The sequence below is a fragment of the Sapajus apella genome, unplaced genomic scaffold (assembly GCF_009761245.1).
Source record: "Sapajus apella isolate SASKATOON/1434 unplaced genomic scaffold, GSC_monkey_1.0 scaffold47, whole genome shotgun sequence".
Classification (NCBI taxonomy): Eukaryota; Metazoa; Chordata; class Mammalia; order Primates; family Cebidae; genus Sapajus; species Sapajus apella.
Genome location: NW_022436987.1, coordinates 5,489,611 through 5,502,540, shown reverse-complemented (window position 1 = coordinate 5,502,540; position 12,930 = coordinate 5,489,611). Strand labels below are relative to the sequence as shown.

Sequence of the window (12,930 nt, the reverse complement as noted above, 5' to 3'; positions counted from 1 at the left end):
TCAAAACCATGACTGATTAGTTTTTCTGGATTTTCTGAAAACCCTTGAAAAATAGTATATATGCAGAGAAGGTGGACAGTACAATAGCAATAAGCCCCATTTTGTTTTGGAAGTTTGCCTTGGATGTACAGAATCTTTGGATGCTACTTGGGCCTTCTGGTTTCTGCTATTTATCATTGGAAAGGAGGAAGATGCTGGAAGAAGTGAGGGGATGTGGGATACCCTAAGCAGCACTTTCACCTAGAAAGGCAGAGCAGAGTTTACTCAGGTGCCAGTTTATTTTGCCAGATGCCAGGTTTGCTTCTTCAAGCCAGAATTTTGGGTATATTAAAAAATGTGAGGTGATGACCAGCCTGGGCAACATGGTGAAACCCTTTTCTACAAAACATAGAAAAATTGGCTGGGCACAGTGGCTCATGCCTATAATCCCAACACTTCGGGAGACTGAGGCAGGCAGATCATGAGGTCAAGAGATTGAGACCATCCTGGCCAACATAGTGAAACCCTGTCTCTACTAAAAATACAAAAATTGGCACGCATCTGTAGTTTCGGCTACGTGGGAGGCTGAGGCAGGAGAATCACTTAAACCTGGGACACGGAGGTTGCAGTGAGCCGAGATTGTGCATTGCGCTCCAGCCTGGCAACAGAGTAAGACTCTGTCTCAGAAAAAAAGGAAAAATTAGCTGGACATGGTGGTGCATGCATGCTTGTAGTTTCAGCTACTTGGGAAGCTGAGGTGGGAGGGTCACTTGAGCCCAGGAGGCAGATTGTAGTGAGCCGAGATCGCACCACTGCACTTCAGCCTGGGTGACAGAGGAAGACTCTGTCTTAAAAAAAAAAAAAAAAAAAAAAAAAAAAAAAAAAAAAAAGTCAGGTGACTTTGACAATAAGACTTCTTTTTAAAGTTTTGATTGCTGTAAATGGTAGCCAACTTTAGATATTAAAAACATTATATGTGAAAGACTTTGTGATATGTGGGAAAGAATACTGAACTCTAGGATGTTATGTATCTGTATGTTTATATTTATTTATATAGAGGTATATGTTTTTATATAAATAATTTGCTTATGAAGGACAACAGCAATTTGAGAGAACACCATATTGCTAAGTCATATAATCTATTTTCAAAGGTATATAGGGAATGAATTTTTATACTACCTACCCCCCCATTTTGATCTCATAAAACTTTTTGTCAAATTATACATCCTATTTACTGTATGAAATATGTTTACATCTTTTTACTTGAGTTTGTGTAATTCTTTGAGAGGTCAGATGGAACTTTCCCTGTTACGGATATTATCATGCATGGTCATCTCCTTGTAAGCTAGCCAGAATAACTTGCAAATATGTCAGTTTAATAAAAAGAAGTATTTGGTGGCCTCTAGTGGTACTTACGGGTCTATAAAAAGTCACCAATGTACAAAATTTTAGGGTGACAGAGTTATTACTAAGATGACAAAATAAACAAATATATGTATTTATTGGAGAAAAGTTTTTTAGTTCTTGAAAACTAAAAACTCATTAATGAAATATAAATTTAACAATGATATGGCTGTATCTACTCTTATGTCAAATTATTACCACTAGACTTACTTTCAAGAAATGCCTTGGAATTATACACATATATCTTAATTAGAAGAATTTCTATGTAACTTGTACTTGACATTCAGAAATAGTTTACTGTTGCATTGCATTGAGATGTGTCCATGAAGGAGGATGGTGGGAATATTTCTGACCTCTTTTGAAATATAATGAAAACTAAAAAAGGAGTGACAATTTCATAGATTAATTATAAAGATAAAAGTCCTTAGTAAAATGTACTTTTTTAAATAGTTAATTCTGGCTAACTCTTAAAGATACTTGAAGTCAGGCCAAAAATTATCCAGAATTTCAACTGCATGTGGAAATTTAGAAAGATCATTTCAAAAATTGGAAAAAATTGTATAAAGTGAAGATTTAGAAAACCAAAGAGAAAAGTGACAGTTTTAGGTAAGTTGAATTTATTAGGATGATTTAAGTGTCATTAGAAAGACATTTAGAGAAAAAGCATTTTAACATTAAAATCAGAAGAGTGTAATGACATGAATCCTTGATGCTTAAAGAGTTGTCAGCTCTTATTTTTTCCAAAGATAGATAGACCATATTTACAAGAAATACCTCTAGTATCTGTGAACTTAGGAATAAGGAATAGCTTTGATTATGACAACCACAGTGTTCTAATGAAAAACTTAGATTTTACTATTGGATTCAAAACCAAGTGAAAGATTCATTAAAGCTGAGGAACACATCAGAGTCTCTTAACAGCAGCAGAATTGATCAAGCAGAAGAAAGAATTTGTGAGCTTGAAGAGATGCTATTTAAAAATACAAAGTCAGAGAACACCAAAGAAAAAGAAAAAAGAATGATGCCACACCTACAAGATCCAGAAAATAGCCTCAGTGCTGCAACGAACCTTTGTGTTCATGTGTCCTTATAATAGAACGATTTATAATCCTTTGGATATATAGCCAGTAATGGGATTGCTGGGTCAAATGGAATTTTATTTCTAGGTCCTTGAGGAATTGGCACACTGTCTTCCACAATGGTTGAACTAATTTGCACTCCCACCAACAGTGTAAAAGTGTTCCCATTTCTCCACATCCTCGCCAGCATCTGTAGTCTCTAGATTTTTTAATGATTGCCATTCTAATTGACGTGAGATGGTATCTCAATGTAGTTTTGATTTGCATTTCTCTAGTGCAGCCTATTTTTAACATAGCTTGTTGTATCTTCAAAAAGTTAAAAATCCTCCGGGCAGGATGGCTAATGCCTATAATCACAGCACACTGGGAGACTGAGACAGGTGGATCACAAAGTCTGGGAGTTAAAAACTAGCCAGGATGACACAGCAAAACCCAATCTCTACTAGAAATACAAAAATTAGCCCCGTACGCTGGCACACACCTGTAGTCCCAGCTACATGGGAGGCTGAGACAGGAGAATTGCTTGAGCCCAGAATGTGGAGGCTGCAGTAAGCTGAGATCGCACCACTATGCTCCAGTATAGGAGACAGCACAAGACCTAATCTCAAAGAGGAAAGGCCGGACATGGTGACTCACACCTGTAATCCCAGCACTTTGAGAGGTGGAGGCAAATCTAAGAGTTATTGGCCTTAAAGAGGAGGTCGAGAAGATAGGGGTAGAAAGTTTACTCAAAGTGATAATAACAGAAAATTTCCCAAAACTAGAGAAAGATATCAATATTGACATACAAGATTATAGAACAGCTAGCAGATTTAATCCAAAGAAGAATGCATAAGGCATGTAATATCAGACTCCCAGAGGTCAAGGATAAAGAAAAGATCTTGAAAGCAACAAGAGAAAAGAAACAAATAACGTACAATGGAGCTTCAGTATGTCTGACAGATGATTATTCCATGGAAACTTTACAGGCCAGTAGCGAGTGGCCTGATATGCTTAAAGTGCTGAAGGAAAGAAGCTTTTATCCTAGAACAGTATATCTAGGAAAAATATTCTCCAAACAGGAGGGAGGACCACTTTCCCAGACAAACAAAAGTTGAGGGATTTCATCAACACCAGACCTGTCTTACAAGAAATTTTAAAGGGAATAGCTCCATCAGAAAGAACAAAAATTAATAAGCAACAAAACTCTCTGGTTAGTGGTATTCCTAGGTGTTTTATTGTTTTTGTGGCATTGTGAATGGGAGTTCATTCCTGATTTGGCTCTTGGCTTGGCTGTTGTTGGTGTATAGGAATGCTAGTAATTTTTGCGCATTGATTTTGTATTCGGAGACTGCTGAAGTTGCTTATCAGCTTAAGGAGCTTTTGGCTGAGACTGTGGGTTTTCTAGATACAGGATCATGTCATCTGCAAACAAGAATAGTTTGACTTACTCTCTTCCTACTTGAATGCCCTTTATTTCTTTCTCTTGCCTGATTGCCCTGACCAGAATTTCCAATATAATGTTGAATAAAAGTGCTGAGATAGGAAATCCTTGTCTTATACCAGTTTTCAAAGGGAATACTTCTGGCTTTTGTTTATTCAGCGTGATACTGTCTGTGGGTTTGTTATATATGGCTCTTATTTTGAGATATGTTCATTCAGTATCTAGTTTATTGAGAGTTTTTAACATGAATGGATGTTGAATCTTATCAAAAGCCTTTCTGCATCTACTGAGATGGTTATATAGATTTTGTCTTTAGTTCTGTTTCTGTGATGAATCACATTTATTGGTTTGTGTATGTTGAACCAACTGTGTATCCCATGAATGAGATCTGGATATTTTAACAGTGTGTATCACCTTCCTCCTCTTTCTCTCCTACTCTGGCCATGTAAGCTTGGCCTACTTTTCCTTTGCTTTCTGCCATGATTGCAAGTTTCCTGATACCTCTGTAGAAGCTGAGCAGATGCTAGCATCATTCTTCCTGTACAGCCTGTGGAACCGTGAGCCAATTAAATCTATTTTCTTTATAAATTACCCAGTCTCAAGTATTTTTTATAGCAATACAAGAATGGATTAATACAGTCTCTTGCCATGTGATGCTTTCCACTGTGTTGTGGCACAGCACAAAGGTTTTTCCCAGATGAAGGGCTTCCCAGCCTCCAGAACCATTAGTCAAATAAATCTTTTTTCTGTTTGTTTTTTTTTTGTTTTGAGATGGATTCTCCCTCTTTCACCCAGACTGGAGTGCAGTGGTGCAATCTTGGATAACTGCAACCTCTGACTCAGGTTCAGGTGTCTTCTCCTGCTTCACCCTCCTGAAGAGCTGGGATTATAGGAAACCACCACTACACCTGGCTGATTTTTGTATTTTTAGTAGAGATGGGGTTTTACCATGTTGGCCAGGCTGGTCTTGAATTCCTGACCACAAGTGATCTGCCCACCTCCACTTCCCAAAGTGCCAGATTACAAGTATGAGCCACCATGCCCAGCCTCCTTTTTTTGAAATTACCCAGTCTGTGGCATTCTGTTATAGCAGGAGAAAACAGATGAATACAACTTCAAAGAATGGCTCAATGAAGAAGAAAGCCAAAATATGAAACATGAGAAGCTCATTTAAATCAGTTTTACTTGCAAGGAAAGCCAAAGAAATAAGATAGAGGAATTTATGGGTGTATTGCTTTTAAAAAATTATTGTTTATACAAGGAGTATGGGTGTAATTGTGGATGAGTAGTGACTTGCAGTTATACTTCAAGAACTTGGATTTATCCATGATAAAATCTAAATATGGTATATTATATCTAAAAATGTTTGTATGCATATGAGAAAATACTGTTTTTTGTAAGAAGTAATTTTTTGACATTAGGAAAGCCTGCCTTCCAATTATCATAATTTAGCATTTTTTTTCTTTAGCTTGGGAACTTGGAAGGGTGAACTCTGTATAGAAATGGTTTTTATCTAACCAAATGTTGTCATGGGATCCTTAGGGTGTTGTTTCACCAGCTGGAAACCTCTGTGGCCAGTGGTGTCTCTTCTTAGGTTTTGCTTATGCCTGGTGGGCCCATTCTGCCCATTCAGCCCAACAGGCTGTGCTTGGCTTCTGCTATCAGCCTGGATCCCACACCTACCAAGAGTGAGCCTGGTGTGGAGTGATGGAGGTATGTGAGTGAGCAATTGCAGGATCTGGCCACTGCGCACAGCCACATGTGCCAGCTACAGTGGAATGGGTAGCTCCAGACACCAGCATAGGCATTGGCCTCGTGCAAGACTGTGGCTGGACCAGATGTACTGCAAGTGGCTTCTGTTGCAAAACTGCAAAGCCCCAAAGAGGGTGTAATAGCATGTCACAGTCCTGGCTCAGGGAGTCCCAAGGTCTAGGCTCCCAGAAGGGCTGCAGCTCTTCTTTCCTTCTTGTTGTCTGCAATGTTGTGAGTGGAGGGTGTGTTTCAGCCCTGTTGGTGTTATACCTCTTTCCATCCTGCCATTCAGTGGGTCCTGAGTCTTTGTCCCACATCCCGGAAGAATGAGGAGGCAGACAATGGGAGGGTGAGCAAAGAGGAGAGGAGCTTTCTTGAGTGTGACAGAACACCTCTCAGGAGACCCAAAGTTGGTAGCTTAATTCCAAAAGCAGGTCATCCCAATAAGTGTCCAGCTCTCAGCAAAGAGGAGACCTATACTGGGTAGCTCTTTTCTGCAGGCAGGTCAAACAACGAGTATCTAGCTCTCCACAGAGAGGAGACCCATAGCTGGTAGCTCCTTTCCACAGGCAGGCCCTCCCAATGAGTATCTAAATTTGGTTGAATCTGGGGTTTTTATGTGCTCTGAATGGAGGAAGTGCATGCTGATTGGTCCACGTGTGGTCATGGGCAGGCCTGGAAAAAGCAGCATCTGAGGATTGGCTGAACAGTCATCAGTGATGTTCTCACACTCAGCCTGGGACTTCACCCAGAATTGGTGCACTACTTTACCCAGAACTGTCACCCAGACTTCATCCAGAACTGGCAGCCCGGACCCCAGACTTCAGGCCATCTCTAGCCTGAAGGTTGGGTTTCACCAGTGACCTGCCTGTCTCCTACTGCCATCAACATGCTGTCCATGGTGCCCAGGCTGTTCATGCCAAGGGACAGCTGCAGGCCTTCACCCAGCTGTCATCGGCACCACCCTCAGCCTCCCTCCCATGCTCACTGGTTCCCAAAGTCTGGGAGTGGGTGAGGCAGCAGGGGGCTGACATGTCAGCACTAACCCACGCGTACACACCTGGCCAGGTTGCTATAGCACCTGGGCTCAGCCACAACTTTGCACCGAAATTGGAGTGGGCACTGGGAGCAAGGAGAGGCCAGGGAACAGGAACAGGCACTTCCAAGCCATTGGTGACCAGTGGGAGGGAGGATTTCTGGGCTTCTGAGAGCACAGGGATGCCCAGTTCCAGAGCTGCAGTTGGGTGGCTGCAGCTTTGCCTGGGAGCATGGGACTAGGTAGGGGATGGGGTTCCTGCCTGTCCACATCCCTGTGGGCTCCATGGAGTGCACAGCCGAAGCCACACCTCCCCCACTGCCTCTGGTGTCCCCACAGTGGCTGCTCCAGACTGGTCACTGCCACCATCAATGTGTATTCATTCTTTCAGTAAAGTAAATGATCTGATAGCTTGATAAGTTGTGTCCTTTAAAAGATACAAACAGTTTAAAGTGCATGGTAATTTTCCCCTTTTGTAACTGTTTCAATAATGTGAAAACACCAGTAGGCATGGAAAAATAAAATTATGAAGACATTTACAATGTTACTCTACTTTAGAATAAGGTGGACTTGAAAACTGTCAGAAATACAAACATTATTTAGCTATTTAATCGTTTATATATGTGAAGTTTTAAAATATGTATGACCTTCCCCTCTGAAATGAGAATAAAATTGGTGGGAAATTTTAACAAAAGAACACATAAAGTTCTAGACTATAAATAGAAATATTATCTTTTGGTGTTACCCCAGAATCCTCCTTTAAAAAACAAATAAATGGAAATAATATGTATTTGAGTATATTTCTGTTTTTGCTTTCCTTGAACCAAGGAGGCCTCATACTGTATGAGTTTGTTTCACCTTCTTCTAATACATCTGTCAACAGAACATGGCAACAGTGCTACAAAATTTAATGTTTTGGGAAATGACTTTTATATTTCTCTTACATTTGAATGTTCTCTAATGAGGGGAAATGATTTAAATTTTGGATTAAATGCAACCAGTGCATAAAACAATTCTCTTCTGAGTAATAGTGAAACAGTTACTGAATTACAGCTATATGCAGAAAGTATTATTGCCTAACATGTTTTCCATGTGACTAACATTATAGCTCACTGCAAATGGTTTGTCTATTACAATTAAGAAATAAGTCTGGATACAGCTTAACACAAAAACAGGTGATAAAGAGCATTTAATTTTTGGGAGAGCTTTCAGTACTAAAATAGGTAGTCAGAATTTTCTGACTTTAATGGAGTCAGAAACTGGGTAACTTTCATTCTTTTAACTTAAATCAGTTTCTGGATTTAGTTTGTCAAAATAAACTATATTGTATGTGTATTGGTGAACTAGAAATAGATCAGCTCTCACTGGGACTGAATCCTAGCCTTGAATAATTTTAACCTCTCATTGGATTAAGGTGATTTGTTATTTCTAGGGCCCTTAGGCTAGCTGCCTGCTAAAAGAACACATAAGTTTAATTTGGATGAAGGTAGCACCATCGAGAGTCCCAAGCTATAGCCACATTAAAAAAAAAAGTACAGCATTTAGCATTCAATCAAAAGTAATCAGACATTCAAGGAGGTAAGACAATGTGATTAAGAAACTAAGAGAAATATTAGTAGAAACAGACTCACAGGGGATTTAGCTAATGGCACTATCAGACATGGCTGTGCTTAATATGTTTAAGAGGGGAAAAAGTATTTTGGCAGAGAACTAGAAACTAATAAAAGAATTACATCAAATATGAGAACTGAAAAAGTATGATAACTGAAATTAGTATCTCAGAGGATTGATTTAGCAGCACATGGAGCATTGTTGGAGAAAATTAATGGACAGAAATATAGGTCAGAAGAAAATACCAAAAGTATTTCATGGTGATTTTCTTAAAAATATAGAAAATACAGAAAAGAGTTGATAAAATGATCCTGTATGTAGAATACGTTGCAGAATCTCCAAATACCACTAAAACTAATTAATGAGTTCTGAGAAGTTGCAAGATACAAGATCAATTTATAAAAATTATTTTTTGTATAGGATAGCAATAATCCGTTGGAATTCAAATTCATATGTAAATGCAAAAGACCTAGACTAGGCAAAACAACTTTGAAAAGTAAGAACAAAGTTTGAGGGCTTACACTAATTAACTTGAAGGCACATTATAATGATTAAAATAGTTTAATACTGTATACAAGATAGACAATGAACAATACCAGTTTAAGCAGTAGAACTTAATAGAGAATACAAACATAGACCCACATGTATATGGACAACTGATTTTTTTGAAAAATGTATAAAGATTATTCAGTGGAGAAAGGATAGTCTTTTCAACAAATGTGTTGGAATAACTGAATAACCATATTAACAAATGATCTTCAATCTATATCTCTCAGTATTATAAAAATTATCCAAATAAGTCATAGACCTAAATATAAACTCTAAAATTATAAAACTTTCTTCTCTGTTTTTTCTCTAACCAATCTATAAATTTTATTGATCTTTCCAAAACCAGCTTTCATTTATTTTTTTCTGTTACTTTGTTCTCATTTTCATTGATTTTCATTCTCATTTTATTATTCTCCTCCTTCTGCTTACTTTTGGGTTAATTTGCATTATATTTTCAGGTTTTTAGGGTGGAAGCTGAAGTCATTGATTTGAGACCTTTATTCCTTTCTAGTAAAGGTGTTCAGTGCTATAAATTAATCTTTACTGCTTTAACTGCATCTCATAAACTTTATTAAATTGTGTTTTATTTTATTCAGTTAAAATATTTTAAAATTTTTCTTTGGAGTTATTCTTGACCCATGGGTTATTTAGCATTGTGTTAGAATTGTATTTCCTAATATTGTGATATTCTGTAGGTAATATAAATTGGTTTTGACTTTAATTTCATGGTGGTCAAAAGATACAGATTTGTATGATTCAAATTATTTTAAATTTTATGAATGCTATTTTTGTGGCCCCAAATATGGTTCATCTTGGCCTCTACTACTTATGTTTAAGGCTCTCATTATCTTTCTTCTTGGTAATTATAAAAATTTCTTATCTAGTCTTCCTCTAGTTTACATTTCACTGTTGCCAAATTATGCCTAAACTCCAATTTGATTTTGTCCACCTTTCTCCAAAAGTGCCAGGGACATCCCACTGTCTATGGAATAAAATTCATCCTGTTTATCATTGTAGCAATGTCTTTCATTATTTACCTTATAAGTTATTTTTCTATGAAAGCCTCGTCTAGTGCTATCATCCTTTTCTGCCTCTTCCCAAACATTCTGTATTTTAGTCATCTTTAACTGCTTCCCCCCCCCAAAAAAAAATGTATTACGGATTTTCAGACTTCTGTGCCTTTGATCAAGCTATTCATTTCTCCTGGAATTCCCCTTCTCTTGCCTTCGTGCTTTTCATTTAATAACCATGGCTGATTGTGCAACACATGTGGAACATTTTTGATTCCCTCAGCCAGAATCTGCTGTATCTTTGGTTATCATTTATATGTTTCTTATGGTATATTTTGACTTTGGGTGACACTTTTTGTGTCATTGTTCTCACCTTTGAGTAGGTATCATTTTTCTGCTAGTATTTTAATACCTGAAATATAGTAGGCATTCACTCTATCTCAGTTGTGAGGAAATTAGGACAATATATGGGGTATTTTCTAATTAATAAATGTGCCTTCCTTAATTCAGCACATGGATCAAGGGGTTCTGGAATGATGAAAATTTTTAAGTTACATTTTAAGATAAATTGGATTCAAAACCATAGATTCTATACATCTTTTACAAATTAGCAGCATTATGGATAGTTTTTATAAACAGAACAGAATTCCCAGTTTAGTTTCACAGGTACAGCAGAGTTCTCAGCCTAATTTTTAGTAAATCTTAGAGAAAAACAAGAACTAACTTTGATTGACAATGCTACAGAAAATAATGAATTACAAAAAGAACCAAAAATGTAGTTTATAGGCTGATAGCTATAAAACTATGTGTTCCTGTAAGTTTACTGAAGATGATAGTAATAGTTGATTAATGTTGATTATTCACTGGAAAATGAAATTATAGGTGATGTAGGAATCATACACATAGTGACAGCAATAGACCTATTTAAATATAAAGTGGAAGAGGGGCAGAAATTACCTGCAAAGCTAGAAATTTCTTCTGTGGTAGCCAAAGTTGCTCAGTCCATAATTTTATGTTATACTCAATAATTTAAGTTATGATGAAACTGTAGGAAGGTTATTTAGTAAATCACCACATTTCTTCTAAACCTAAAAATGTCTTATTGTAGTAAAAGTTGTACCTTTATGTTTTAAGTTAAAACAGACAGAGATGTTTATCATTTTTCATGATTTCCTGCTTTTGTCAACTAGGTTGAGTAATCAGATTAACCTGCTGTATACTTTGTGATCTATAGAGAATTGTGTGGGCTGTGCATGGTGGCTGATGCCTGTAATCCCAGCATTTGGGAGGCTGAGGTGTGCGGATCACTCGAGGTCAGGAGTTCGAGACCAGCATGGCCAACATGGTGAAATCCTGTCTCTACTAAAAATACAGCCAGGCATGTTGGCAGGCACCTATAATCCCAGCTACTCAGGAGGCTAAGGCAGGAGAATCACTTGAATCCAGGAGGCGGAGGTTGCAATGAGCTGAGATTGCACCACTGCACTCCAGCCTGGGGGATAGAGTGAAACTCTGCCTCCAAAGAAAAAACAAAAAAAGAATTGTGTGAATGGGAGTTACTCTTATATGCAAGCAAATAAGCTCTGTGTAGTAAATTTGAATACTGCTTTACCGTTTTCAAAGATATTTTAGGTGTGCTGTTTCTTTGACTTTCAACAACTTTGGGAGGAAAGGAATCCTACTTAAAAATATCAATGGTTGTATGGAATCTTGTTCTCTTTCTCCCTAATCAACAAAAGAAGAGGGATCCAGATGGCTAAGTGAGCAAAGAGATGGCAAGGGATATTCTGATCAGCAGTATAGAACTTCTTTAGAACTGGATGACTGGATGGTTTTAGAGATATAAAGTAGTATGTATGTATGCATAGATGTTTTCAAATGTCATTGAGTCCCTGAAGACTAGAGACAGTGCATTTTGGAATATAAGATTTGATAACATATAGACATGTTCTCCAAGGGAAATATATGTCAACCTTTATCATAGAAAGTTGGGAAGAACCCTTTACTGATCTAGGAGTCTTACAAGAAATGCTGACTGGTGTTTCTATAATGGTTTCACTCTAATTCCAGAAGGTTTAAATCATATGTGATTAATATTTTAACATATTAGGTAATTCTCCAGTTCTACCTTTATCCTTATTTGGTCATTTATCCTCCCATTTCATGCCTATTCTTGTTTTTACTTAGCAGTTGATCTTTTTATATAGACATGAGGGGAAAAGAACAATAACTAAATGCCTCCATTCATGCTTAAAGAATGTTTTCCTTTGAAGTATTTAAGTCTTCAAGTGTTTAAGCGTTTTATCCAGGTGCAACATGTGAGACATTTGTGTTATGGTAGAACTACAACAGATGATCAGTTATTTCTGGGTAAAGAGTTTCAACTGAACAGCTTAAAAACTAGCGTTTGGGGTTGATTTCCATTCAGTAAAATATTTGTAATTATTTAAACAAGACAGATTAGGGTGACAAAACTTAAATTTTTTCTTTGAAGTAGACTTAAAAACATTCCAATCAACTTACAGAATGTTTTCAATTATATATATAATTATATGTATTTCCATTTAAGTACCCTCTCTTCCATCAGTAATCCCATTCTCCAGAAATAATTAATCTTGATTTGTTCATCTTAATCTTTTATGTTGATATTTGGTCAGGAATGAAAATGGTGTTTCACCTCTGAAAAAGTAATGAGTTTTCTGTCATAAATTTTATCTAATCATGATTGAGATAATCTATCTTAAAAAGAATGATGATAAAATATTTGATTTAGAGTATGATTAAGTTCATATGGTTATGTCAGAACTATACTTTAAATATATACTAGAGTAACTAAATGAATTTATTGAATACATTTATTTAGTGTTCCCCATCTGTGGGCTGAGAAGGGTCTGCTTGAAATGATAGTTCTAGATTTTGGCATAGATAAGAGTATGCAGTTTTGTTCAAGGATAGAGATATGGCAGATACTGGGTAGTTATTCTATTATAACCGTTTTTTCTGTGGCATGCTATTAGACTGTACTTTCTCTTGTAATTAGGTGGGGCTATGGTACTAGCTCTTGAAAGTGGAATGTGAATGAAAACA

General features: G+C 37.1%; 1 protein-coding gene and 1 long non-coding RNA gene across 3 annotated transcripts in view; both read left to right on the top strand.

Annotated features, from left to right (window-relative positions):
* The window catches only part of SBF2 (SET binding factor 2), a 479,501-nt gene that overhangs the window by 103,093 nt on the left and 363,478 nt on the right, over positions 1-12,930 (top strand). The window lies entirely within an intron of this gene.
* LOC116525248 lies at positions 2,007-3,528 on the top strand. The gene is made up of 2 exons (XR_004257634.1): positions 2,007-2,438; positions 3,124-3,528. It is a non-coding gene; the product is annotated as an uncharacterized LOC116525248 (long non-coding RNA).